The sequence below is a fragment of the Canis lupus genome, chromosome 27 (assembly GCF_003254725.2).
Source record: "Canis lupus dingo isolate Sandy chromosome 27, ASM325472v2, whole genome shotgun sequence".
Lineage (NCBI taxonomy): Eukaryota > Metazoa > Chordata > Mammalia > Carnivora > Canidae > Canis > Canis lupus.
Genome location: NC_064269.1, coordinates 8,219,873 through 8,245,859, shown reverse-complemented (window position 1 = coordinate 8,245,859; position 25,987 = coordinate 8,219,873). Strand labels below are relative to the sequence as shown.

General features: G+C 37.6%; 1 long non-coding RNA gene across 1 annotated transcript; it reads left to right on the top strand.

Annotated features, from left to right (window-relative positions):
* Window positions 1-443: 443 nt before the first annotated feature.
* Window positions 444-25,051, top strand: LOC125753844 (uncharacterized). The gene is made up of 5 exons (XR_007406504.1): window positions 444-571; window positions 6,491-6,569; window positions 14,136-14,210; window positions 15,599-15,700; window positions 23,801-25,051. It is a non-coding gene; the product is annotated as an uncharacterized LOC125753844 (long non-coding RNA).
* Window positions 25,052-25,987: the final 936 nt, after the last annotated feature.

Sequence of the window (25,987 nt, the reverse complement as noted above, 5' to 3'; positions counted from 1 at the left end):
TAGATATATCTTTAATATTTATTGAGATTTAAAGTCCACATAGTCTTTGACTTAGCAAATACATACTCAGAAATCCATCCCTTACAAATATAAACCACAAAAATTAGGACACACAAAAGGTTGGTGTTCATAAAAGCGTTGTTTGTATTGCGAGGGGGGAAAAAAGAATGAAGTGAAAAGCTGAACAAACAGGGAAATGACTGAATACATTCCACACTATACAAAAGTATGCAGGTATCTAACACGTCAGATATATATTCATTGACCAGGAGACATATCCTTGGGTAGATTGTTAGATAATTTTTTTTTAAGTTGAACAATATGGGGCGCCTGACTGGCTCAGTCAGTAGAGCATATGACTCAGTGTTGGAGTTGTGAGTTCAAGCCCCACAGTGGGCATGAAGCCTCCTTAAAAAAATGTAAAGTTGAATAATAACGTGTGTGCATGATTCCACATTTGCCAAAAGTAAGCATGTGGCTTGTGTTTGGTGGAGAAACTGTGGAAGGAATCATTCAAGCTGTTAACTCTATTACCTCAGGAAGTGAGAATGGAGGAATGGGAATAGGAAAGGTAATGAATGCTTTGAACTTTTTATTTAAATACTTTTGATTGTTTAATTTGTTATAAGAACATACTTCTTCCGTAAGCTAAAACAATCTGTTATTTGAGCACCCCAACCCTGGTGTATCTTTCATCTTTTTTTCATTACGCCTTGGAATGCTGCTAATATGGTCATTATTTCCTCTTCCCCACTGAAGACAAATACTGTGATTGCTGTAGCCCCAGCTCAAGAGTTACACCATCATGGAGCTTTTTTCACTGGTTTCCCAGGTAGACTTTCTTTGCATTCCTATACTTGTTACTGTTACTTTAGCATTTAGCAGAGTTAACTGTATTATTTATTTCCTTGTCGGCCTGCCCTTTGCTAGAAAGTAAACCTTTTAAGAGTAGAGGCTGTTTACTTACTTAGTATCCTCTGTGCCTGGCACAAAGTCAGGGCTTAATAAGTGTTTGTTTAGTGAAGAGGCTAAACCTTTGAAGGAAAGATCTTGTCTGGTGTAGTTCAGGAGCCTATTTATGGTGCTGTTTAAAAATATCATTGTTCCAGTCAGCAACCTCTAAAAAATTTGATGATTAAGGAAATTATAAACCCTCTTCTGCTGAACCTTAGTGGAAAAAAATCCCTAGGATGTTTATATTTAAATTAGCCTTGAGAGGTTAAGCCCACATATCAAGTATTTACATTTGTAATAAAAATAGATTTTCCCCCTAGTTCTGCTTTCACTCTTCTGTCTACCAAATGCATGGAAACATCATGGAGAGAACTAAAAGGTAGTGATAAGAAGGGTGGTATGTTATACTCACCTTTCAAGGTTTGCTTCTGGCTTCCCCAATTAAAAATATTATTTTAAAAATTGCCATGAAAGTAATGCCTCATCATCATTAAAAAGAATACATCCGGGGCACCTGGGTGGCTCAGTGGTTGAGTTCAGGTCGTGATCCTGAGTCAAAGGATTGAGTCCCACATTGGGCTCCCTGCGAGGAGTCTGCTTCTTCCTCTGCCTACGTCTCTGCCTTTCTCTCTGTGTCTCTCATGAAAAAATAAATAAAATCTTAAAAAAAAAAAAAAAAAGGAAAAAGGAAAAAGAATACACACAAAGGTGCCAGGGTAGCTCAGTTGGTTAAGCATCTGACTCTTGATCTCAGCTCAGGTCTTGATGTCTGGGTCATGAATTCAGGCTCTGCATTGGGCTCCCTGCTCAGCATGGAGCCTACTTAAATATATTTATATATATAAATATTTATGTGTATAATATATAAATACTTTAATATTATGCATAGAATATATGTTATATTAAATAGAATACAAACATTTATGGGGCACCTGGGTGGCTCAGTAGTTGAGCATCTGCCTTTGGCTCAGGTCCTGATCCTGGAGTCCTGGAATCGAATTCTGCATCAGGCTCCCCAGAGAGAACCTGTGTCTCCCTCTGCCCATGTCTCTGCCTCTCTCTGTGTGTCTCTCATGAATAAATAAATAAATTAAATATTTTTTTTAAAAAAAGAATACACACATATATAAAGAAGAAAGTGAAACAACTGGATTTTTTTTTAAATTTATTTATGATAGTCACACAGAGAGAGAGAGAGAGAGGCAGAGACACAGGCAGAGGGAGAAGCGGCTCCATGCACTGGGAGCCCGACGTGGGAATCGATCCCTGGGCTCCAGGATCGCGCCCTGGGCCAAAGGCAGGCGCCAAACCGCTGCACCACCCAGGGATCCCCTGGATTTTTATTATGTGGCAATTAATATAGAAAGCATTTTAACAATATGTATCATTTCATGCTGTATGTGTGTGCATGCATGTGTGCACCCATACCCACAAATATTTTTACAAAAAACGATTGTATTTTTAAAAGATTTTTTATTTTTATTTTTCTAAGTAATTTCTACACCCAATGTGGGGCTCTGAACTCACAACCCCAAGTCACATGCTCTACTGATTGAGCCAGCCAGGTGCCCCAAAAAAGGATTGTATTAGTCATACTACTTTGTAACCTGATTTTTTCACTTAAAATAAATCTGGTCATTTTCCATATTAATAAATATAGATCTGAGTTATATTTTTTAGTATGATTTCTTATCTGGATATACCATAAATTACTGAACTGATTTCCTATTAATGGATATTTTAAGTTGCATCTAATTTTTCACTGATACAAAAACATGTCTTGGGATTGCTATCTTGAATTTTGCACATACCTGATTATTTTCCTAGAATAAATTACTAATCATGCAATTGCTAGGCCAAAAGGCACATGTATTTTAAAGTTTTGGAAACAATGACAAATTTTTCTCCAGAAAATTCTCCAATTTCTACTACACTCAACATTATAGAGAAGTGAGACAAGTGCCTATTTTGCTGCATTTTCCTGCAGCTTTGAGTTTTGTCATTCTTGTTAATTTGTATCTCTTTGATTACTAGAGAGGTCAAATATTTTCTCATTGCTTTTCTTTGAACTTCCATTATGGCATTTTGTATGTGTGTTTAAAAAGTTTTTCGTTTTTATGTATTATTATGTTCAATCTATCATCTTTTTCAAGGTACTGGCTTTTGAGATCATGTGTAGAAAGGTGTCTTTAGTGACTACGATGCATTATGCACTTATGTTTTCTATTATACCTTTATTATTTGGCTTTTTAATATTTAAATCTTTGATCCACCTGCTAATTATTTTGGGGGAAGGTATAAAATAGAGTTCTAACTTAATTTCATTTTAGTTGGTTATCATACTCCCTTTAAAAAAAATAATTACTGGGGATCCCTGGATGGCTCAGCGGTTTGGTGCCTGCCTTTGGCCCAGGGCATGATCCTGGAGTCCTGGGATCGACTCCCACATCGGGGTACCTGCATGGAGCCTGCTTCTCCCTCTGCCTGTGTCTGCCTCTCTCTCTGTGTATCTCTCATAAATAAATAAATAAAATCTTTAAAATAAATAAATAAATAATTACCCTTCCCCTGTTCAATTAAAACCATTACAGCAAATACTTAAACAGTGATTTGTGTGCCACACACTGTTCTTCATGCTTTATGTTTACGAACTCATTTAAACCTTGCCACCACATGATGAAATAGGTACTATTATTACCCTCAGTTTATTAACAAGAAAACTGAGGATAGAGAATCTAAGTAACATGCCCAAGATCACATGGCAAATCACTGCTAAAGCCAGATTGGAATCCAGGGAGCTCAGGTCCAGAATCCACTCACCCAAACCCTATGCTGCCTCAGGAAAACACCTCAAGATCCAGTTCTAACGCTGCTTCCCCCTACACCTTCTCTGCTCACCCTAGTGAGACATGCTTTCCCTCCTTTTACTTGAAATCTTCCTACTCACTGCACTAAAATTCCTGCTTGGCAGTAAAACTGCATGTGCACATGGCTCCTCTTCCATAACAAATGTCAATTTCCTTGGTGGCAGGGACAGGCATTAACTATCTTTGCTCCAAATGCAGTGCTCTGCTCAAAGAAGCATAAATTATTCCTTTCTACAGAAAGTCATTAGTCTATTCCTACAACCTCCCTCCGAAGACATTTACTAGACATTTTCTATTTAAATATAGTTATATGTGTATATTTTTGTTTCATGTAAATAGGAATATTCTAAGTATCTCTTCTGTACCTTTTCTTCAATTCATATATCTTTAATCTAGTTCCATATGAATACATAAAACTCTGGCTCATTATTTTTAATGATATTATAGCATCCCATTATAAGGAAAGGTCATAATTTATTTAACCAATCCCCTATGTGTGGGCATTTAGATAACTTCTAATCTTTTGCTTTTACAGCGATAAAATGACCATTCTTGTACATTTGTCTTTAAGGACACATGGGAGGTTTTACATATATATGAAAATTATAGCAGTAGAACAGCTAATTCAAAGTATATGTGCATCATAATTTTTGATAGATAATGCCAAACTGAACCATAGATTTTTTTTAAAGTTAGGTAATATTTTAGGAATTATATAGTTGGCTTTCAATAGTTTTGAATACTGAAAGACTTGAAAAAAGAGCAGTTTAAACCTGTGGACAAAAGCAAATATTATGTATGGAAAAAAGCCTTAAAAATTGATTTGATATTTACTGCAAAATAAGATAAGCCTGGATTTAAATTGATAAAATATAAAGAGGCAGCCAAAATCAAAGGCAACCGATAACCCTGCCATCATATACCAGTTAAGAAGCAGCATTAGAATGGTTTAAATTAGGGCATTAGAAATGAGGCTTCCTTTGTTGAAATCCATGGTGTGCCTCTTCTCAGTTGTGTGACCTAGGGCAAATTTGCTTAACTTCTCTGGGCCTCAGCTTCTTCATCTTTAAATGTGGGGGAGGAATAGATATAGAAGCATGTTTATCCATAGTGTTCATCTGACCCTGCTGGAGAATCTTCGCCTTTGTTTTTCAGGAAACAGTTGTTTCAGTTGTTCTTGGCTCCACTTTAGAGGATGCACATGGCTCAGTGCAGGATGAGACTGATTTTGGCAACTGAATGGAACACTGGAGTGTTCAGTTTCAAGGCTGATTTATGAAAAACAATGGCAATAAAGCCATTGATTAAAACATCCTAATCCAACAATACAAGAAAATGATTGTTTAGAGTGTTGGATGTGATTTTTGACTCTTGAATGAATTGCTTTGTTCCATTCATGAGAATAGTAGGGATTTTAACAAACATTATATAGTGTTTTCCATTTTTGAAGAACTTAAAGTTTGCGTAGTTTTATATACTGTTTAGTAAAACTATTAGAACTATATTTGATCCACATGTATATACTTAGATATACCACACCATTAATGGTCCCATTATATAATAATGATAATAATTCTGTGCATTTATATAGTGCTTAAAATTCTTTTACAGTCTTTTTAAATGTTTGAGAGCTGGTTCAATTGTTTTTCTTCATGTACATAGATTAATCTCTACTTTTGAAAAAAAATTGGAACATCAAATTTATTTAACATGAGATTAAAGAAAAAAATATATTTTTCTAATGTGAAGAAAATGCAGTCGGATAGGTGGTGTGGGGGAGAGGGAGAAAATGCAGTCAGGAGGACATATGAAATTAATCCCTGTTGAAATGTTAATTTTGTAATAACATTAGCTATGACAGAAACCGTGTGAGAGTGTGATACCAATTAAATCTGTGGATTTCTGTAAGGACACAAACTACATGAATCCCTGGTGGTGTTGCGGGGAGGGAAGAACATAGTTATTTCTTACTCGATAACAAAATGCTATTTCTGCATCATTTCTATCTGTAAAATCTCTTAGGAAGAGACAAGTTGCTCTTCTACCAGCTAACACAAAATACAAGGAAACCTTGTAATTTATTGCACAAGCTGTAAAATTCCAGATGGTGGTGCTGTTTTCATGGAGGAAAATATTTTATAAATCTTATTTTTCTTAAGAGGTAAATTATTATAATTGCTCTTTTATTTGCAAATTAAGCCGTTAAAACAACAATACAATATAGATACAATTTCTTTTAACCTTTGAAAAATTACTGTTTTCCATATAGGATTATTTTAATCTGTAGTGATTTTTTTTTAATCTGTAGTGATTAATCAGCAATGTACTTAGCAAAAAGATAGTGGTATATTTATTTATAGTGAGTAGTAATGTAAAAATGTGTATCACCATCCTTTGTATTTGAAAAGTAAAATGTCCAGAAAATGCCCTTATCTTTGCAAAACACAGTGCTGCATTTATGAAGATATAAAAACCTGTAGAAAAGATGCAAAATTCAAGACAAAAGCATTACTTAGGTGGTTAAAATGGCAACGCTATTCAAATTCAAACAAGGAAGCAGACTGTTAAAGCCAAGCAATATATAACTGCCAATAGCACTGCTTTTAATTTAGATAACATTTTATTGTTATTGTTTGTTGTTTTGTTTTGTTTTGTTTTGTTTTTTTCAGTTTGGCCTCCTTGGTGTGAAAGAAAGAGAAAAAAGTAAATGCTTGCATGTCTTTATTTTCAAAAGTCCCTTCCTAAGAGGTGAGAATATCTTTCTATAAAATTTCCTATATGAAATAATGCCCAAATATCTGGATGTGGCTTTCTGAATACCTGTGGATGCTTAAGGGAAAAATATCACCACATATTTACTTAAATTAGATAAAACCCAAATGTTTCTTGGAAAGGATCTTCAGCAGTTCTGTGAATCTGGGCAGGGCCTAGTCTCTGGTGTGGAAATTGTTACCCTGGCAGAGGCTCGTATAAAAATGATGGAACGAAACTCACTGTAGGAAAATCAGCCACTCCCTATCAGGACAGTAGACACCTGTGCCCTTTCCCTCAGCCAAAATGTCCTGAAAATTTTGGAACTATTTTCTGTTTTTGGTGGAGTAGACAACACACTGGATCAGAAAGGAATCCAAAGACTTGGATTCTAGAATCTCATCAACTATTAACTTTTGGCCTTGGGCAAGGTGCCTCACTCGTCTAAGCTGTCCTTATAAATAAATGAAAGGATTGGACTAGAGTGTAGATGACCTGTATGGCCACTTTCAAATCTGTATCTATAATTAGAAGTCAAAAACATTAATAGAGATGTAACATTAAATATATTAATTAATATATGTACTTAGGCATATTAAAACGTATATACTTGGGAGTGCCTGGGTGGCTCGGCAGTTGAGCATCTGCCTTTGGCTCAGGGCATGATCCCGGAGTCCCGGGATCGAGTCCCACATTGGGCTCCCCACAGGGAGTTGCTTCTCCCTCTGCCTATGTCTCTGTCTCTCTTTCTGTGTCTCTCATGAATAAATAAATAAAATCTTTAAAAATAAATAAATAAAACACATATACTTAAACAAGCAAAATCAATCATAGGCAAGGGGATAGGGTGGTTATAGGGTTACTTAATTTAGCAGTCAGTGATATTATCAAGAATGTAGATTTTTGGGATGCCTGGCTGGCTCAGTGATTTAGCATCTGCCTTTGGCTCAGGTCATGATCCTGGAGTCCAGGGACGGAGTTTCACATCAGGCTCCTGCTGGGAAGCCTGCTTCTCTCTCTGCCTATATCTGTGCCTCTCTCTGTGTGTCTGTCATGAATAAATAAATAATATCTTTTAAAAAAAAAAGAATATAGATTTTTTTTCTATCTTTCTGCTCTATTATCTTCATTATCTTGTCTTTTCTCCTTAGGCCTGTTCTCCACATGGTTCCAAAGTGACTGTTATAGTTCTAGGTGTTATATGTAGCTATGACCCCATCAAACAGAAGAAGAGCTACCTCATTCGGTGACCTCTTATTATTAACAAGGAAAATCTTTCCTTAAGGCAACCCTACTACCACTCCAGCAGACTTGCTTTCATGTATCATACATCATTAACCAAAATTATATTTCACATGCCCATGCCTAAACCACTACTATCTTAGACCAAAAAAAAATTCACTTTATGGGAGAAGAAAGGATCAGATGTCCTATCTCAATGAAATTAGGGTTCTATTAACGAGAGAGAACTAAAGGAAGGAATGACAAGTAGGCAACCAACAGGGCCAACCACACTGCTAAATAGGGATTGTTTGATGTTTTTATTCCCATAGGCTGCATATTCCCAGAAATATATTGCATGGATAGAAACATTCTTTCCCATAATAGATTTCATTGATCAATAATCAATAATTGATCAACAACTCTTGAGTCACATATTCAACATAAGATATTAATGGGGGGGGGGGCAAGGACAATAACTCCTGCTCACCATTTGGTCTTAAATTGCCAACATCATGCCCCATTACTCACAAATACTTAAAAGTATAATTCCTACAAACATAGACATTCTCCTATATAATTACAATACATCCAACAAAATCAGGAAATAAACACTGACACATTACTATTATCTAATTCTTAGAAACTGTTCAAGTCAAATAACATTGAAATTTAGGATAGAGCATGATGAAAAACATTTGGTGAGCATCAAATCAAAAGACACAGGAATAGAAAAGTTGCTATGACAGAGACCAAGGAATTACTGGCCAGATGGAAGGAATAGATGATGTTTTCCTACTGCAGATTATAAAACTAAAACTAAGGCATGATATTATAGACATGAGGAAGAGGATAGGATCCACTTTTTTAGCTTCTCTTGCTAAAGATAAGTTTTGTCTCTTGGGATGCTCCAAAGACCACCTTGGCCTGAATTCTGACCAGCTTAAAGGAGCCTATGCACTAAGGGAATGAGACAGGAACCTTGTGACCATGTGAGAAAGCAAGTGCATCATCTCAAAGCTTTGATTATTAAATAAGGGGATGCTCGGCATGGTTGGAATGCACATGAGGCTTGAGGAAAGCAGATTTCAAAGGTTTTGAAAAAAATTCACAGTCTGAGACATGTCAAAAATAAAGTAGAACTCTGACAAAGTGAAATCTTATGTTTTATAGAAGAATATCAAACTGGTTGTGTTTAGGAACATCAAGTCCAAGTGACTGGGGTGAGTTACTAGGGAGAGCATAAGTGAAATTATGGAATCTAGTAGAAGAGCACACAAAGGGCCAGGTTCCTGGTTAACAACACAATTCTCTAGGGAAAGAAGAGGATAAATACCATACTTACCTATCAGAGTTCAAATAAAGTTTTGCTTTGGAACAGAAGGATTTATTCATAGAATGAATTGTATATACAGAAGGAAAAATAATTTTTGTTGAAGAGGAATACATTACAGAAGAAATTCTAATCAGTTAGAAAGCCAACTGATCATCAGCAAAGAATCAGTAAAACTTGGATTATGGAGTTGTAATGGAGCTTGTCCCCCAAATCCTAAGATACTCTGACTTTTGTAATTGAGACCCAACATTAAAAAATCATGACAACAAAGTTTATGCCATGGGCCACTACTTTTCTTTCATAGCTTCTAATCTTTTCAACCAGAAGTGAGAGAAAGCAAAGGGATCAGCTGAACAGCATCACATTACCCACCCAAACCCAATAGGCTCCTTTCTCAACTCCTAGACTGTTGTGACAACACTTAGAACATAAATTTTAGTGGACCATATATCTAAATATAAAAGCTAAAGCTAAAAAACCATTAGAGGAAAACAAGAATAAATCTTCATGATTTTAGGTTAGGCGATGACTTTTCTGATACAACATGAAAAGCACAAGTCTTAGAAGATTGATAAGTTGATAAATTGGGCTTCATAAAAATTAAAAATGTTCATGCTTCAAAGAACACTATCAAAACTGAAGGACAACCACAATGGGAGAAAATACTTGAAAGTCGTACATCTAATAAGACCCTTATATCTAGAATATATAAAGAACCCTTACAACTCAACAACAACAACAATAACAACAAATTAAAGATGGGCAAAGGACGAGAATAGACATTTCCTCAAAAAATATACGTGAATGGCTAATAAGCACATGAAAAGCAGTCATTGTCATTAGTCACAAGGGAAATACAAGTCAAAACCACAATGAGATACCAAACCACATGTACTAGAATGTCTATAATAAAAAAGACAGGCATAACAGATATTGGTGAAGATATGAAGAAATTAGAGTCCTCCTACACTGCTGATAGGAATGCAAAATGGTTGGGACACCTGGGTGGCTCAGCGGTTGAGCATCTGCCTTTGGCTCAGGGCATGATCCTGGAGTCTTGGGATCGAGTCCCACATCAGGCTCCCTGCATGGAGACTGCTTCTGCCTCTGCCTCTGTCTCTACCCTCTCTCTGTTTCTCATAAATAAATAAATAAATAAATAAATAAATAAATAAATAAATAAATCCTAAAAATAAAAACAAAAACAAAGGAATGCAAAATGGTGCAACCACTTCGGAGGATGAGGCAACAGAGGGTAGGAATTGACTTTTAATGGATGAAAGATTTCTTTTGGAGGTGATGAAATGTTTTAAAACTAGTTTATAGTGATGATTGCATAACTCTGAAAGTATACTAAAGCCATTGAACTGCACCCTCTAAATCAATGAACTTTGTAGTACATAAATTATAAAGCTTAAAAACATATATATGCATCCATATATATGTGTGTGTTTGTTTATTTATTTATTTATTTATTTATTTATTTATTTACGTAAACTCTAAAGTAGCATGGAGTTCCTGTGATAATTCCTTGGCACTATAGCATGCAGCACGATCTTGGAGCTGTTACATGTGTAACATGTTATAGGAAGGTATGATTCCCATGAGAAGGAAATGTATAAATATATGAAACAGCAATCTGGCTTTTCAAGTGTCTGGTTTTGAGGCAGATGCTTTGGACAGGCCTGGGTTCAATATTATCCTTTCCTGGAACGAAAGTTACAAGATCAAGGAGTCCCTCCTTCTAGGATGCCTTATTCTAAAATGAGACCTCCCTGTAAGGCCTGTTTTCATTGTTCTTAATACCTCAGGTAAATTTATAAAAAATATATAATGTTTGCTTCACAAACACAACTTCTTTTTATTTATCAGACCTGCTTTTTATTTATTTTTTTTTTTTTTATTTTTTTTTTTTAGACCTGCTTTTTAACCATGGTTCAAATCCTATGCGATTTACTTTTGGCCTACCTGATTTATCCGTCTCTAAGAGGGGCATGCTAGAGATTTCCACTATAATTGGGAGTTTTTTGTATCTCTTTGCATGCCCACCAGTCTTTCCCTTATTTACTAATGTCGTAATGTTAGAGACATAATGGATTTATAATTGCTCTACCCTCTTAGTGAATTGTTCTATCAATATGAAACATTCCTTGTTTTTCTTCTTGGTACATTGCGTCTTGAATTCTATTTTGCTTAATATGAATGTTGCTATACTTGCTTTCCATTTCTCAGCATTTGCCTAGAAAATGCCTTTTTTTCCCCTTTTTTGTTCCAGCTGTGTCTCTTACAAATGACATATAGTTGAGGTCTCTTTCTTTATTTTATTTTGCTTTGTTTTAGACCAGCCTGAGAATCTCTGCTTTTTAAATAAAGGAATTTAATCCATTCATCTTATCATAAATACTGATTATTATACTTATATGTGCCATGTTAGTTTAGTATTTCTTCTTTGTAATAGTCTCATACTTACAGAATTCTTGTAAAAATAATCCAAAGGACTTCAATATGCTTTTCACTCAGATTCACCATCTGTTAATATTTTGCCACATTCTTGATATTCTCTCTCTTGATATATATACACACACCTATGTCATGTATGTGTATTATATATTACAAAGTTATACATATAGTTATTTTTCATTTCTGAACCATTTGAGAGTACATTGCAAAGATCATATCCCTTCATTCCTGTATACTTCAGTGTGAATATTCTAAAAGAAAGAAAATTACGCTACAGACCACAGTACCATTATTAAAATAAGGATATTTAACATTATTATGTTACATTATTCGACCTAGAATTCATCTTCAAATTTTTCCTAGTAATATGTCTTATGGCAATTCTTTTTCCATCCCTGCTTCCAGTCCAGTATTGTGCATTGCATTTAGTTGTCATGTTTCTTTAGTATCCTTTAATCTGGAACATTTCTGTAGTCTTTATTTTATTTTCATGATTTTGACATTTTAAAGAATATAGGTCAGTTCTTTCCTAGAATGTACCTCCATTTGGGTTTCCTATCATCTTGTTTTATGGGCTTTGTATTTTTCATTGCTTATTTTTCTTCTTTCTAGTCTTTTATCCAGTTGCTGAAGTTTTTTGTTTATTTTTGTTTGATTTTAGTTACATTTAGTTGCTCTAGTTCCTTGGAAGTTACACAATCTATTTCTACTTTTTGAATGGTTATTTTTACATGTTTAATATGCCTGTTCAACATATTTTTACCTAGAATTATGCAGCATTTGACTTCACCCAAGACAAAAATGAACTTTTGCTCACTTTCATTTACCAGCTCCCTCTACTCCTGCTGCCATTTCCTACACCGAGATCATCTGGGATTTTAATTTCTGATTGTTTTTTTTAATCATCCCTCCAATAATCATTAAGGGTTAATTATAATTTATTCTGATTTCTTAACACCTTTCTTTCTTGTTTTATCTGTCCTATGTCTTCTACTTGGGTTTATTTTTCATTATTTGCAAATACATTCTTTACTAGTTTTTTCGGAAATGATTTATGATAGATAATTTTTTGAGACTTTACATTTAGAAAAATATTTTTTCTTTCATACTTTCATGTTTGACTAGGTTAAATTTTGGGGCTCAGGTTTTTTTCCTCAGAATTTTGAAGATGTTCTAATTTCTTTTTGATTTCAGTATTATTGATGAGGTCTGATGTTAATCTTTGTTCTCATGTAGATTATCTGGTTTTTTTACTCTCTAGAGCCTTTATTTATTTTATTTTATTTTTTAAGTAAGCTCTATGCCCAGCATGAGGCTTGAACTCATGACCTTGAGATCAAGAGTTGCATGCTCTGCTGACTGAGTCAGCCAGGTGCCCCAACTCTATAGCCTTTAGAATGCCCTCTTTATCCTTTTTGTTCTGAAATTTCACAAGAATGGATCTAGATATAAATTATTTTTTCATTTATCCTGCTTATAACCTATTAGATACCAATATGAAAATTTTTTTCCTCAGAGAAATTTTATTTTACTAATTTTTCAATTATTTCCTCTCATATTCTCTTTGTTCTCTCTTTCTGGAACTGCTATTAAATGGCCATGGAAATCCGTAAATCCTTATGTCTGTTAACTTTTCTTTCATATTCTTCTTGTCTTTTCCCACTATGTTTTGAAACTATTCCTCAACTTGGTATTTCAAAATGCTGCTTATATGTGTCTATTCTATTAACTCTCAAATTGATCTTTTTTATTTTAATTATTGAATTTTTTAATTTCTACAATATTCAGTTAATGTTTCAGCTACAGTATCCTACACTTTTCCAGAGATATTTTTACACTTATTCTGAAACTTTACAAGCTTTTTAAAATCTTATTCTTCAAAATTGTTTGTTGAATTTTGGCCTTTCTTCCAAGGTGTTAATTTTCCTCAAATGTTTGCATAGTCTTGGTTGTTTGTTCATTTTCTGAGAATCAGTAAATGTTTCTGTTCTGTTCAAACACTGTGCCAGACAGGCAAGATGTGCTGGGGGTTCAGGTTGGCTCTGGTAGTCTGTTTTCTCCTGGTGTCGCGTCCTCAACCCTTAGAGGGAACTCGTGGTTTCTTTGCCCCATTCCCCAGCTCCAGACACAGATTTCTGATTTAGCTTGTGAGTTAATACTACTACTTTTGTCCTGCCTTTGTATATTCCCCTGTGTCTTTCAGGGCCTTTCTTGGCTTACCACTGCCTCTTTCCTGCTATTGGCTAAAATTTCCTGAAAGAAGAGGGGAATTGGATGACGAGGTCCTGGCTACTCTTAGACTTGTTGTTTTACCTCGTCTTAGGAACTCAGAGAGTTACAAAGCCCTAGAGATTTAAGAAAAAAAGGAAGTATGTTTAACCAACAAAGTTGGGATCCCTGCTCAGACCAGGTGATGCTGACTACTGTGGCCTCAAATGTTACTTAAAACTTGGCATAAAAAAATTTAAAAAGCTGATAGAAGTTCCACTTCTACCACATTTTCTAGGTGTTGTGACCCATCTCTGTATCTCAATTTCTTCATCTAGATGCTGAGGATAGTAAAATTATCTGCTGCATGTCTTCCATGATGATGAAATATGGCAGAAAACTGAATATACTTGGTGAGTGTCAAAGAGCTACTCAAAAGCCATTATTCATTACACTAAATAATGCCTCCTCAGACCTTGTGATGGGGAGGAGTAGGAAGTACCACATGAAGGAAGGAGAACATGAGAAAGTAGGAGAACATGAGAAAAGATTGAAATGACCAAGATGGGGCAGGAGGAGCTGGTTACAAGCTCTCACCCCAGACTTCTGCTTTATAATCAATGCTCTCAATTCCTTAGACTTCTTAAAACCAAGGTTTTCAGTGTGTCAAATCCAGAAACTCTGCTTTCCTTACTGTATAAAATCTAGCCAAAAGAATCACTGTGAAGACTATCATTTAACCAGAGCAGATAATTAATTGTGGGGGAGAGGGAGGAAGGGATGGCTGTTGAAACTCAGTAGGTAGGATTATAAAATCATATTAATTTTTCCTTAGAACTTTTCCAATTTTATACGTATCTTGTTCCCTGCGTAAAACAACCTGGGGAGAAAATAAATGAAAATAAAAATAAAGAACCTGGGAGTTATCTAAAATCTGAATCTGAAAATATCTTCTGTGAAGTGAGGATTTTGTAATGGGTTTTTTCCCCTCAGTGATGAAAAATTGGGTAGAAACAAAAACATTACAAACAATCCGAACTCTACATGGGCTGAACTCATAACCAGAGTCCCCACTAGGATCCTTACCTCAAAGGATTCTCATGTTCTTCCTTTCTTTAGGGAATGCAATTTCTCAGCCAATTCAGCCCAAGCTGTGCTGCTGTTACAGTACTCACTTCGGGGCTTAACGTTAAGAGGGCCAATGAGCATCAGTAATACTACAATGTAATAGATAGAGAGATTTCCTTCCGATGTGCTTTCATGTGGGTTATAACAGATGGCCTTAGCTAAGATTGGAATTTTGTATTTTACTTCTTGGCTAAAATAGTTTTTTGCCAAAATGTTTTCTTCACTAGTGTGAAAATGTCTAGCTGAATCAAAATGGTGCTGCCTGCGTACAGATTTCTTGTGTTGGCTGATCATCATCACTTTTTTTTTTTTTTAGGGAGGAGAGAATATTTGAATATTTGTTTCCCTCCATTTTCATTCAGGGATTATTTTGTCATTTAGGATTCAGTGTGGCTACCCGGCACTCACTCTTCTTGGAATCAAATGAAAGATGAGTTTGATCCAAGGTTTCCTATATTTCAAAATGAAGGTATCTACTGATGGTCAGGGTTCCAGGAGGGGGTGGATTTAATAAACCAGGAGAAGGGCAAAAGACTGGACACCATCTGGGGATATTTTCAGCTAGCTCAGCCAGATTGTTATTGACCTGAAGCTGGCAGCTTTTCTGTGGCCGGCACAATATGAATATAGTGAGCTCAGCCAATTCTTAACTGACAGGCTCTCATATTTCTAGACATTCCAGCAGTGGTTCCCAGAATGTAGATTTCATGGACAAGTACAATTAAAAGTAAAAGAAGTATGGAGATGAACGAAGATCAAAGATCCTGCAATTAAGGTCAGCCCTTTAAATAGAATAATTTCAAATACATAAAAAAGTTTTGCTCTAATGTCCTTCATTTTCTCATTTTTTTCCAGATCAATGAAAATCAGATCTTGGGTCAGTCCTGGGGCACACATAGATGTTTGAAAACCACTATCCCTAGTCCATGGGGTAGCTTGTGACTTTTTAATCTGCAAATCCACTTTAGGCACTTAAATAGCGCCTACTATGTGGGAATATAAAAGTGAAAAAAAAAAAACCCTCTCTATTGTGAATATACCTGCACAACTAATTATTCAGAACACTTCACCAATAATGTCTTATTGGAGTTCACTATTCTTCCAAAAATATTTATGCAGTCACAATCACTCAAATAGCTGTTTTAGGCTATTATTTCAATCACAAATCGGAATGACCCTGAAGCAAGTAAAAGGCTAATGTTTAAAGATTAAGAGTGTTTTTGTATTTGAGCAAATGATTTTAAATCTCTGCTTGCTGAAAAAGCAAGGAAAGTGAAGTATGAATAAGTATGAATATGAAGGTGAGTACGTACATCCATGCAAGCTCATTTTTTTGGTAGTAAATGTGTGTACCTAAGAAACGAGAATTAAGATAAATGAGTTGTGATCCTCATAGCATGCTCCTGGAAAATCAAAACTGCATTTCTCTTTTGTCAGGAGTGGAAATATGCATTGTTGCCCAATTAAGGAAAGGTTGACTGAAGGTGAGGAAGGTTCCACTTTTCTGCCCTTATTGCTCAACAGGCTTGTTTAACAGGCTAAATGGAAGGGAGGGTACTGCTTCACTCCAAGTATTATTGGGCAGTTGCCAAAGACAGTTTAAAAAAATAAACTAAAATAAAACTGCTCAGGCATCTAATGCCATGGAGCACAAAACTGACATGTTGGGGCTCGCAGTTTTAGTTACAGCAAACTAATTACCACACACGTAATTTCTAGTTATGGATAAGGGGCCATTTGCGCAGCAACTAGTACTTTTCATATTATCTCACCCTGGAATCTTGCAAATTAATAGAGGTAATATATTATTATGGGAAAAGATTGAATCTGACAATGATCTCAGGCACTAAAGAAACTGGCTGTCCTGCAGCACATGTGAATTTTTCATGCTTCTTGGAGACTGGCGTTCTTACCCTTCCACTGGCATTCATTTTTACTAGTAAGCTTTTGCCCTTCTGGCCCTGCTTACATGGCTCAGCAGACCACAAATCTGATGTTACAACGTAATGCTCTGTCCTTTGCCAGGAGTCTCTGCTGTGGGCACACTTTCTTGAGGAGACTCTACTCTGCTTTCAGTCTCCGTCAATTACCCTTGTGAAAAGAATTCCTCTAAAGCATGGGGTGTATTTGGCTTTTGTACAATGGTCTAGTCCTAAACTCTGTGACAGCTCTACCTTGAGTAGCCTATTTGCGAATTCAGAAGAGCTAGGGTTGCATTTGGGCTCTCTTTAACCACAGCATTATTTTGGCTTTTACGCTGGCCTCCAACATGGTATAAACAGTGATTTCATTATTGCTGGATAGAGTTTTCTCACTGGTTTCTGCTGAAACAAGGAACACGGGCCCGCAGATAAAAGCATCGTAATGATAAGAGGTAACCTTTGTTGCAGGCTTACTACGTGACTGGCACTGCACTGAGCGATTTACAACGCGCTGTCCCCTTTATTCCTCACAACCATTCTGTGGGGTATGATTCTTCCCATTTTATGATTGAGGAAATTGAGCCTGAGAAAAACTGAGGAAACTTGCCCAAAGTCACGTAGCTTGTATGTGGTAGAGGCCAGATTCCAGTGAAGGTCAGTCTGAGTTCAAAGCCATGTTCCTAATTTCTTACCTTTTTTCCTAGGCAAGCCATTTGTTCTTGGGCTGTGTGGGGAATTCTGGAATAGAAGATTGGACATTAAACACACACACATACACACACACGCGCACACACACACATACACAAGTCTAGGTTTGCTCCCAATCAAACATGGAATTAATACTTGTAGGGCTGACTGAGAGGGAGTCGCCACTCTGCTTAGGGCACCAACTCCCTCCAAAAGACAATCCTTTCTTGAAGCATCAACAGGCGGTGGTGGCCCTGATATACCATCTTGCTCAGGCCAGTTCTCTATCCCAAGGATAAAGCTTTTCCCCTACCCCAGGCCCCTAAGGATCACTTTCCAAATGGGAGGCCCAAGCCAGTTCCCTGAAAAGCAGAGTATGAAGGATGCCTCTTTGACAAGATGGAAACCATATCACCTATGTTATTCTCATTTTATGTGGAGGTTTGCTCTAAGGCTTCACTTGGAGGCAGTGCTGTAGGACCGGTGTATAAGTGACACTGCCTTCTGAGGACAGCCTTCTTTGTCAGTTAATACTTCCCTTTACAAACCTGCCATATAAGATGGACCTCCCTGCTTATCAATTCCTCTCTTTAGTAAATAGCATTATGCAAGTCTAGCTTAGATTTAATAAATTTACAAGACATTCAACCAACTGCCCCAAAGATAGGAAAATTGGAAAAGGAGCCAATTTTATAGTACTATTTTGAGAACTGAAAACTAAAAGATAATACAGACTAGGGGTGTCTGGCTGTCTCAATCGGTAGAACATGTGACTCTTGATCTTGAAGTCGTGAGTTCAAGCCCTATGTTGGGCGTGGAGCCTACTTTATGAAATAGGTAAAAAAAATAATACTGAATAAATAGGAATTCCAAAATGACAAACATTTCAGCATACCCCTCTAAAATGGTGATAAACAGAACTCTTCTTTCTCAAGGGAACTAGGTTCTAAAGAAACAGAGTATATTGAGAGTTTCCTATGCTCTGAAAGGATTTTGGAATTCTGCTTGATTGCCAGAGGTAGTTGGGGTATTATTTGGAGAAAGCTAACTCAACATCAAAATGGATCTGTTTGGAATGATCCCAGTGTCTGCTGAATTCTCTTAAGCCTCAAAGATAAGAAATGAACTGGGCAAAAAGAACTTCCTCTGAAGCCCCCTTTGATGAAAGCTGACTTGTTTTATTTTAGAGAAAAGCTGGAATGATAGGAATTTTATTACTGAAATCTCTTCTGTTGAACTTCTCTTTAAGAAATATTCTGGAAGATCTTAAGATTATCCGATTATTTGCTAAAATAAAATTGAATGATAACTTTTGGAGGAACTTTCTTAGCTATGATCTTATGTCTGTGTGCTGCTCAGTCAGTGGGTTGGTCTGTAAGGGAAGCATAGCCAAGGACTGCAGTTCGTGAATGAATTGTTCTAAATAATGGATGACGTACAGGATAGTCTGCCTAGAATAATTTGGTCTTGAATTAACTGATATTTGGAATCATATTTTAGCTTGTTTCTTCTGTGTTCTTTTTTTTTTTTTTTTTAAAGATTTTATTTATTCATTCATGAGAGACACACAGAGAGGCAGAGACACAGGCAGAGGGAGAAGCAGGCTCCGTGCAGGGAGCCTGATGTGGGAATCGATCCTGGGACTCCAGGATCACGCCTTGGGCCAAAGGCAGGCACCAAACCGCTGCGCCACCCAGGTATCCCTTCTTCTGTGTTCTTATATTTGATGTGAAACTGTCCACTTTCGCCAAGAGGCAGTCCTTAAATTTGAAGGAATTAGTAGTCTGGAGTTGGGGGCAAAGTAATCTAAAAGTTCATCACAGGTCCAACCAGAAGAAAAGAGCAATTTGTATGCCTGGTTTGTATATGGATTGGTGCCTCTTTTCCTCTTTCTAACAATAAGTGGAGCAGAATAAAATGGGTCACAGGAATTATTGAATCAAGCCAATTTCATCTATAACTTCCTAACTAATCCCAAACATGGGTTATTTTCAGAATACAGTGTTCCTTTTATATTTTTAAAAGTGAAACAGAGAGGACGAGACACAGAATAAAAGATGAAACAGTATAGACACATTAATCTAGGGCAAAACAATTCCTTTCATTTATAGCACTGGTTCTCAGACTTTAGTATGAATCAAAATTGTCTAGGGAGCTTATTGAGTATGCACATTCCTGGCCCTACCACATGATTTAATAAGTTTGCGAGGGACTCAGGAATTTACATTTTTAAGAGACATCCAACTGTTCTTATTCAGGTAACCCACAGATCATACTCTGAAGGATATTGAAACCATCTGAGGGGAGATTAATGTCTGTAGATGCTAATACAGCATTTCCTCAGGGAGTGAAACTTGAGGTAGAGGATCCTGAACAGAGAATCTTGGGAATCCATCTTTGGTCTGGAGCTTACATATGGTTTCATTTCCTTTGGATTAGATAAATGACATCCAGGAAAATGTGGAAGCAACAACACACGTGTGTGCACACACACACACATCTATAATTTCTAGGCCCATTAATATTTTCTACAAATAGATTCTGAGATGCTTATTTTTATCATTAGCAAAAACTTTCTTCACTTTGAATAAACCTTTGACCTCTCTTACTTTCTTCACATCTGGACCATGTAGAACTCTCCAAACTCCAACCAGCAGTGACAAGGGACCTCTCAGCTAAGGCTTACACTGCTCCAAGATTTGGGGGAGCTTCTGGCCCTTTCTCCCCCTCCTTTCCCTACATCTACCTCTGCATTGACTAGATTCTCCTGTCCAGATCCATTGAGCTAGACTGCATCTATAAGCTCTGACCTGGCCTAGTGGTTGATCCCATTTTGTTTGAGATAAGCAGGATGTTAACAGATTTGGATTCCTACACTAAGCCAGCAAGATTTAGTATTTAATTTATCTCCTATTCATTCAACAACATGTGAGTGCCTACTCAATATTTGAGTGCCTACTATGTGACAGGTGATGTTCTAAACATTTGGGTTACATTAGTGAATCCAACAGAAAGATTCCTGACCTTATAGAGCTTATATTCCAGTACCGGAGAGAGACAACAAACAACATGATTAAGGCATAAGTGCTATGAGAAAATGAGAAAGTAGATCAGGGGGTGTGCACATGCATATGTGTGTGTGTGTATTTGTGTGTTGTCAGGGTAAGCCTTATTAAGAAAATGAGAATTGGGCAAAGATTAAAAGATGGGAGGAAGTTAGAGGATATTTGGAGGGAAAGCACGGTAGCCAGAGGATAAGCTAGGGCAATGACCCTATGGCAGGGATGTGCCTTCCATGCTCAAAGAATAATCAGGAAGCCAGTGTAGCTGGAACAGATTGAACAAGAGGCTTAAAGAAGGAGACAAAATAAGAGGTAATGGTAGGGAAAGTCAAGAAAAACTTCATCTTTTCTCTGCAAGCTGCTAGAATATTGGAGTGGATATCATCTGAGAAAGGAAGGACTATGGATGAGGGGGTGTTGACATGGAGCAAGTTTAGGGAATAGGGAGAAATCAAGAGATTTGTCTTGAAACTGGGCAGCCTGGTGGCTCAGTGGTTTAGCACCGCCTTCATCCCAGGGCGTGATCCTGGAATCCTGGGATTGAGTCCCACGTCGGGCTCCCTGCATGGAGCCTGCTTCACCCTCTGCCTGTGTCTCTGCCTCTCTCTGTGTGTCTCTCATGAATAAATAAATAAAATCTTTAAAAAAAAAAAAGAGAGAGAGAGATAGAGAGAGATTTGTCTTGAAACTATCAGACACCAAATCAAAATTTTGAGTAGGCACTTGGGTTCTTGAGCTTGGAGTTCAAGAGCAATGTAAATATGGGAATGATCAGCATATAGATTTTATTTAAAGACATGGAACTGATTTAAGTTATAAAGATGAGGATAGATAAGAGGTTTGATTCTGAGCTCTGAGGAACTTGAACAGTAAGAAGATGAACTAAGAGAAGCAAACAGCAACAGAACTTGGGAGGAAGCAACCAGAGAAGTAGGTTGAAAAGCAAGAGAATGTGGTGTGCTGGGAGAATAGTAAGAAAGAGGGATAGTATTGTAAGCTGGTGGCAGGCCAAGGTCTGAGGTTTACCCATTGTAATGAGCCACATCAAGGTCATTGGTGACCCTGCCAAAAGCAATTTCAGGGGAGTCATTGGGAGTGAAACCTGATTGGAGAGGACTCAAGAAGAATAAAAGGAAAGTAAGTGGAGACAGTTAGTATATACAATTCTTTCTAGGAATCCTGCTACAAATGGAAAGGAAAAGAAATGGGCAGAAACTAATAAGAGAGGTGCTGTTGTCACTGTTATTTTTATTTTTTTATTTTATTTTATTTTTTAGAGGTTTTATTTATTCTTTGTGAGAGAGAGTGGGAGAGAGAGAGCACAAGCAGGGGGAGGGAGAGAGGGAGATGGAGAAGCAGACTCCCTGCTGAGCTTGAGCCCAGGACCCTGGGATCATGACCAGAACCAAAGGCAGATGTTTAACTGACTGAGCCACCCAGGGGCCCCTCACTGTTGTTTTTAAATGGGAGAAATATGACTAATAAGGAGAGAATAGAGAGAAATAGAAATAGAAGTAGAGTGAAAAAATTGAAGTTCAAGAGAGACAAGTAAAATTGCTAGAGCAATGTTCTTGATTAGATGAATGTTCTTGATTAGGGTCAGAGTCCGCATGTACAGGATTGGCTTCGTAGAGAGTTTGGGTAGTTCATTTATGGCCATAGACAGGAAAGCTGAGCAGGTGGTAGACGATGTCATTTGGTAAGTACATGAGATGGTGTGAGTCTCGGGGAGTTCTCTTCTGATATTTCCATTTTCCCAGTGAATTAGGAAATAAAACCTATTAAAATGAAGATGGGGATGAGGTTTGGGGGTTTAAGAAAAGGGGAGGAGGTGTGAAAGACTATCTGAGAGAGTGGGAGAATAAGGGATCTTGAGATATATGGTATGATTGCCTGTAGACATTAGGGGCCCAGCTGTGGTTTCTGTTTATAAATTTAAAAGTTCAACTTGTCTAGAGTTTGTGGTTTTTCTCTGGTCATATTTAGCTACGCAGGTGCAGACACAAAATGGGCTAAGAATTGGATTTAAACCAGGGAGAAAAGGGAAGGCACTCCCAAGAGGAATTACATGAAGAAAATGTAAAGGAGGACCAATTTTCAAAGGTACAAGCAACGTCAAGGGGACCAGCAAGGATGGTGCAGCACCTGAGGGCTGGCAGCCGTAGGGAGCCATTATCACACCCAGGCTGAAAGGGCAGGAGATGGGCAGTTATCAGAACTCCTTGAGAGGTGCAGCTGCAGGAGGAGGACCCGTCAGTCCAGGCTCTGGCCTTAGGGAAACTCAGCTGCTGCTGAACTGCAGCCTGACATGGAGGGAGCAGGGGATTAATACCCCTACTCTTCTTTCCTCCCCTTTCCTGCCTGCACCTCTCGTTGGTTGAATGTAGCTGGTAGCTAAAGGGTAAGAGGGTCCTGTGCAACCATCTGTAAAGGGCAGCGCCTAGCAGACAGAGCAGAGTAGAGAAGGATGGAGAGTGGATGTGGAGGAGCAAACACAGAAGAATCTCCAGCTGGACCAGAGTTGTGCTTTTGCCCCACGAGTACACTGAAGTGAGTCAGGGGCAAGTGAGTCAAGCCAACATGCAAGGGAGTGATTATAATGGCTGCCTGTGGAATTCAAGTGGGTAAAGAGGGAAGAGAGAAGGACATCAAGGGTTTGAGAGACAGTGAGAGTGCAGAGGAAATGCCATCTGCTGAGGGTGAAGGATAGTTGGCCTTCAGGTAGCAGAAGGAGTGAAGACAGGAGGTACAGGTAGGAGGTGGTCCAAAAGGTCAAAGCTGAGATTGTGGAGGAGTTTCAGGTATTGACATTGACAAGGGCTAGATGTTAATTATGATGTGAGTGAGTGGGTGGGATGGGGTGGGTGGAATCTCAACAAAGTCGTTGAGAGTGGAGACGTCAAGGAACTAAGGGGTCAGACCTGGGATCTGGTGCTATACTGGCAGCCACTGGGTTCAAGAGCTACTCCCAGACCACTGCTTAGTGTTATCAGATATGACAGCTGGATCCTTCTCTTGCTCTCCTGCTTGCTGCCTTGACTGGTAGCACTGATTTTTGGCCTAAGTCCTGGTTGCTAAGTTCCAACCAGTACTTTGTTTGGTACAAACCACAGTTGACTGTGGTTCTGTTGTCTTTGGTTAAGTTTCCTGGCCAATGTTTAGGATTATCCTGACCTGGGAATCACTTCTGATTTGCTGTTGCAGAGTTTCACCGCTAGGAGGAACCTGGACACTTTCTCCTTGGACCCTGTAGCTTTGACAGATGGCTGATCATGACTGATACTGTGTGACAGTCCCTCTGGGCCTCCTTCACTTCGCTAAACCTTCAAAGTCAGTTTTGGCAGCTGGGTGGATTCCCATAAAAGCTTATCCTTATGCAAAATCTCTTAACGTCCCTACTTGTTCATATTGCTATGAGGCCATTTTACCTTGAGTCAGAGGACCAAGTTATAACATACTACTCAAGGGAGGATCTATAAATGGACACAGAAGTGGCAGGTACTAGACACATAATCTTTTCCAGAGAAACTTAGGTTCATTTCAAATCCTCCATGCTTAGAGTTCCTTCTCATAAATATTCACGTAGCATACCTTTTGGTTCATAGCTAAAAACTAAGCACTATGTTAAACCTTTCTGGTAAAGGAAAATCTATGAGTTATATATAAAGCACATGATATAAAGCAGAAATAGCTTTCCAAATGCACTATAAATTTTTAGAGCTAGAATGATGATAAATGTTAAAAGAAAAAAGAATATCTGTGATAATTTGATAATGCTGGGAATGAGATGCTTCTTCTACCTGACATAATAAAACAAAGAATCTAGAGTCTACTAATAATCAATTAGAAATGGAAGTGGAGGGACGCCTGGGTGGCTCAGCAGTTGAGCATCTGCCTTCAGCCCAGGGCTCATGGAGCCTGCTTTTCCCTCTGCCTGTGTCTCTGCCTCTCTATCTCTTATGAATAAATAAATAAAATATGAAGAAAGAAAGAAAGAAAGAAAGAAAGAAAGAAAGAAAGAAAGAAAGAAAGAAAGAAAGAAGAAAGGAAGGAAGGAAGGAAGGAAGGAAGGAAGGAAGGAAGGAAGGAAGGAAAGGAAGAAAGAAAGAAAGAAAGAAAGAAAGAAAGAAAGAAAGAAAGAAAGAAAGAAAGAAAGAAGAAAGAAAGAAAAAAGAAAGAAAGAAAGAAAGAAAGAAAGAAAAAAGAAAGAAAGAAAGAAAAGAAAGAAAGAAAAAAAAAGAAAGAAAGAAAGAAAGAAAGAAAGAAAGAAAGAAAGAAAGAAAGAAGAAAGAGGGGATCCCTGGGTGGCGCAGTGGTTTAGCGCCTGCCTTTGGCCCAGGGCGCGATCCTGGAGACCCGGGATCGAGTCCCACGTCAGGCTCCCGGTGCATGGAGCCTGCTTCTCCCTCTGCCTGTGTCTCTGCCTCTCTCTCTCTCTCTGTGACTATCATAAATAGGTAAAAATTAAAAAAAAAATTAAAAAAAAGAAGAAAGAAAGAAAGAAAGAAAGAAAGAAAGAAAGAAAGAAAGAAAGAAAGAAAGAAAGAAAGAAAAAGTGGAGAGGTGAGCACCTGGGTGGCTCAGTCGGTTAAGTGCCTGCCCTCAGCTCAGGTCATGATTCCAGGGTCCTGGGATTGAGCCCAGAGTTGGGCTCCCTGCTCAGTGGGGAGTCTACTTCTCCCTCTCCCTCTGCCTTTCCCCCTCCCCTGCTTGTGTGCTCTCTCTCTCTCTCTTTCTCGCTTTGCTCACTGGCTTTCAAATAAATAAATAAATAAATAAATAAATAAATAAATAAATAAATAAATAAATAAAATCTTTGAATAAGGAACACCTGGATGGCTCAACGGTTGGGCATCTGCCCTCAGCTTAGTAGGGCGTGATCACCGGATCCCAGATAGAGTCCCACATCGGGCTCCCTGCATGGAGTCTGCTTCTCCCTCTGCCTGTGTCTCTGCCTCTCTCTGTGTGTCTCTCATGAATAAATAAATAAACATCTTTTAAAAAAAATCTTTAAAGGTGGAGAAAAAGATTCAGTTTATAATAGTGACAAAAACTATACAATTCTTAGGAATAACTTTTAAAAGGAAGGTATAGGACCTATATGAAGCAGACTGGAAAATCTTTCTGAATATAAGATGCACATAACCTGAGAGACATTTTTGTTTTGGAAGAGAGGAAGACTCACTCCAAGAAAAATGTCTATTCTTTCCAGATAAATGTGATTCATGTATTGGCATTCTAACTTGTATCCCAATAAGCTTAAAAAAAAAAAACAAAACAAAACCTGGGCAAAATACTTCAGAGTGAAGATAGAAGGTTAAATATCTAAATGTGACCAATAGTTTTTTAGAAGGACTGAGACGGACACATCTCACCAATTATTAAGACATC